Source organism: Arachis stenosperma, chromosome 2 (assembly GCF_014773155.1).
Source record: "Arachis stenosperma cultivar V10309 chromosome 2, arast.V10309.gnm1.PFL2, whole genome shotgun sequence".
In the NCBI taxonomy this organism is placed as follows: domain Eukaryota; kingdom Viridiplantae; phylum Streptophyta; class Magnoliopsida; order Fabales; family Fabaceae; genus Arachis; species Arachis stenosperma.
In genome coordinates, this window is record NC_080378.1 from 57,975,501 (window position 1) to 57,979,702 (window position 4,202).

Sequence of the window (4,202 nt, forward strand, 5' to 3'; positions counted from 1 at the left end):
CTCTTCTATTCTTTTCTTCTTTTACTCACATAAAGGAATCTCTATACTGTGACATAGAGGATTTCTCTTCCTTTTCTGTTCTCTTCTTTTTCATATGAGCAGGAATAAGGACAAGGACATTCTTGTTGAAGCAGATCCTGAACCTGAAAGGACTCTGAAGAAGAAGCTAAGAGAAGCTAAAGCACAACAATCTAGAGAAAACCTTACAGAGAATCTTGAAAAAGAAGGAGACATAGCTGAACCCAATACTAATTCAAGGAGGATGCTTGGTGATTATACTACACCTACTTCTAACTTTTATGGAAGAAGCATCTCAATCCCTGCCATTGGAGCAAACAATTTTGAGCTGAAGCCTCAACTAGTTGCTCTAATGCAACAGAACTGCAAGTTTCATGGATTTCCATCAGAAGATTCTTATCATTTTTTAAATGAGTTCTTGCAGATCTGTGATACTATTAAGACTAATGGAGTAAATCCTGAAGTCTACAGGCTCATGCTTTTCCCTTTTGCTGTAAGAGACAGGGCTAGAACATGGTTGGACTCACAACCTAAAGATAGCCTGGACTCTTGGGATAAGCTGGTCACGGCCTTCTTGGCCAAGTTCTTTCCTCCTCAAAAGCTAAGCAAGCTTAGAGTGGATGTTTAGACCTTCAAGCAAAATGATGGTGAATCCCTCTATGAAGCTTGGGAAAGATACAAGCAGTTGACCAAAAAGTGTCCTTCTGACATGCTTTCAGAGTGGACCATTTTGGATATATTCTATGATGGTCTATCTGAGTTCTCTAAGATATCACTGGACCATTCTGCAGGTGGATCCATTCACCTAAAGAAAACTCCTGCAGAAGCTCAAGAACTCATTGACATGGCTGCAAATAACCAATTCATGTACACGTCTGAGAGGAATCCTGTGAGTAATGGGACGCCTCAGAGGAAGGGAGTACTTGAAATTGATGCTCTGAATGCCATATTGGCTCAGAACAAAATGTTGACTCAGCAAGTCAACATGATTTCTCAGAGTCTGAATGGATTGCAAAATGCATCCAACAGTACTAAAGAAGCATCTTCTAAAGAAGTCGCTTATGATCTTGAGAACCCTGCAAAGGCAGAGGTGAATTACATGGGTGAAGCCTATGGAAACACCTATAATCCCTCATGGAGAAATCATCCAAATTTCTCATGGAAGGATCAACAAAAGCCTCAACAAGGCTTTAATAATGGTGGAAGAAGCAGGTTTAGCAATAGCAAGCCTTTTCCATCATCTTCTCAGCAACAGACAGAGAATTCTGAGCAGAGCCCCTCTAGCTTAGCAAACATAGTCTCTGATCTATCTAAGGCCACTCTAAGTTTCATGAATGAAACAAGGTCCTCCATTAGAAATTTGGAGGCACAAGTGGGTCAGCTGAGTAAGAAAATCACTGAAACTCCTCCTAGTACTCTCCCAAGCAATACAAAAGAGAATTCAAAAAGAGAGTGTAAGGCCATGGATATAATCAAAATGGCCGAATCCAAAGAGGAAGGGGAGGATGTGAAGCCCAATGAGGAAGACCTCATGGGACGTCCTCCAAATAGAAAGGAGTTCCCTATTGAGGACCTAAAGGAATCTGAGGCTCATATAGAGACCATAGAGATTTTATTAAACTTCCTTCTGCCATTCATGAGCTCTGAGAACTACTCTTCCTCTGAAAAGGATGAAGATGTAACTGAAGAGCAAGTTGCTCAATATCTAGGAGCCATCATGAAGCTGAATGCCAAGTTGTTTGGTAATGAGACTTGGGAAGATGAACCTCCCTTGCTCATTAGTGAACTAAATACTTGGGTTCAGCAGACATTACCTCAAAAGAAGCAAGATCCTGGTAAATTCTTAATACCCTGTACCATAGGCACCATGACCTTTGAGAAGGCTCTGTGTGACCTCGGGTCAGGTATAAATCTTATGCCACTTTCTGTAATAGAGAAATTGGGATCTTTGAGGTACAAGCTGCAGGAATCTCATTAGAGATGGCAAACAAGTCAATAAAACAAGCTTATGGATTGGTAGAGGCGTGTTAGTGAAGGTTAAAGGCCTTTACATCCTTATTGATTTCATAATCCTAGACACTGGAAAGGATGAGGATGAATGCATCACCCTTGGAACACCCTTCCTAGCCACAGCAGGAGCTGTGATTGATATTGACAGAGGAGAGCTAGTCCTTCAATTGAATGGGGACTACCTTGTGTTTAAAGCTCAAGGATCTTCCTCTGCAACCATGGAGAGGAAGCATGAAAAGCTTCTCTTAATACAAAGTCAAACAAAGCCCCACAATCAAACTCTAAGTTTGGTGTTGGGAGGCCACAACCAAACTCTAAGTTTAGTGTTGAACCCCCACATTCAAACTCTAAGTTTGGTGTTGGAAGATCCCAACAATGCTCTGAACATCTGTGAAGCTCCATGAGAGCTCACTGTCAAGCTATTGACATTAAAGAAGCGCTTATTGGGAGGCAACCCAAATTTTTAATTATCTATATTATTATTGTTCTTTTATATTTTATTAGGTTTATGATAATGTGGAGTCATAAAACAATTACAAAAATTAAAAATAGAATAAAAAATAGCAGAAGAAAAAGCACACCCTAGAGGAAGAGCTGTCTGGCGTTTAAACGCCAGAAACAAGCATCTGTCTGGCGTTTAACGCCAGAAAGAAGCACCAAGCAGGCGTTTAATGCCAGAAACAAGCATCAGTCTGGCGTTAAATGACAGAAATAGGCTACATATGGGCGTTTAACGCTATAAACAAGCATCGGTCTAGCATTAAATGCCATGATTGTATACAGAGGGCGTTTTACACGCCTCAAAGGTGCATGGATGAGAAATCCTTGACACCTCAAGATCTGTGGACCCCACAGGATCACCTCAGGATTTGTGAACCCTACAGGATCCCCACGTATCCCACCTCTCTCTTCTTCACACAATCCAATAACATTATACCCTTCACCAATCACCTCAATCTCTCTTCCCTATTACCCCTTCACCAATCACATCCATCTACTCTTCCCCAAAAACCCAACCTACCTTCAAATTCAAAATCTCTTTCCTACCCGAACCCACCCTAAATGGTTGAAACTAAACCCCTCTCCCTCCACTATATAAACCCCTCCATCCTTCTTCATTTTCACACAACACTACCCTCTCTGCTCCCCCCTTGGCCGAAACCTATACCTCTCTCCCTTTCCTCCATATCTTCTTCTTCTTCTTCTTCTATTCTTTCTTCTTTTGCTCGAGGGCGAGCAACATTCTATGTTTGGTGTGGTAAAAGCATAGCTTTTTTGTTTTTCCATAACCATTGATGGCACCTAAGGCTAGAGAAACCTCAAGAAAGAGGAAAGGGAAGGCAATTGCTTCCACCTATGAGTCATGAGAGATGGAGAGATTCATCTCAAAAGCCCATCAAGTCCACTTCTATGAAGTTGTGGCCAAGAAAAAAGTGATCCCTGAGGTCCCTTTTAAGCTCAGAAAGGGCGAATATCCGGAGATCCGACAAGAGATTAGAAGAAGAGGATGGGAAGTTCTCTCCAATCCCATTCAACAAGTCGGAATCTTAACGGTTCAAAAGTTCTATGCAAACGCATGGATCACTAGGAACCGTGATCAAAGCATGAACCCAAATCCAAAGAATTGGCTTACAATGGTTCGGGAGAAATACTTAGATTTCAGTTCGGAGAACGTAAGGTTGGCGTTCAACTTGCCTATGATGCAAGAAGACGCACGCCCCTACACTAGAAGGGTTAATTTTGATTAAAGGTTAGACCAAGTCCTCATGGACATATGTGTGGAAGGAGCTCAATGGAAAAGAGACTCAAAAGGCAAGCCGGTTCAATTGAGAAGACTAGACCTTAAGCCTGTGGCTAGAGGATGGTTGGAGTTCATCCAATGCTCCATCATCCTCACTAGTAACTGATCCGAAGTAACTGTGGATCGGGACATCATGATCCATAGCATCATGATTAGAGAGGAAGTAGAAGTTTATGAAGTCATCTCTCTAGAACTCTACAAAGTAGCCGAAAAGCCCTCCACCTTGGCAAGGCTAGCTTGTCCTCATCTCATTTGCCATCTATGCAACTTAGCTGGAGTTGTCATAGAAGGAGACATCCTCATTGAAGAGGACAAGCCCATCACTAAGAAGAAGATGGAGCAAACAAGAGAGCCCATTCATGGATCTCAAGAG

General features: G+C 41.9%; 1 non-coding gene across 1 annotated transcript; it reads right to left on the bottom strand.

Moving 5' to 3' along the window:
• Window positions 1-625: 625 nt before the first annotated feature.
• On the bottom strand, window positions 626-733 carry LOC130964371 (small nucleolar RNA R71). The gene has a single exon (XR_009080468.1). It is a non-coding gene; the product is annotated as a small nucleolar RNA R71 (small nucleolar RNA).
• Window positions 734-4,202: the final 3,469 nt, after the last annotated feature.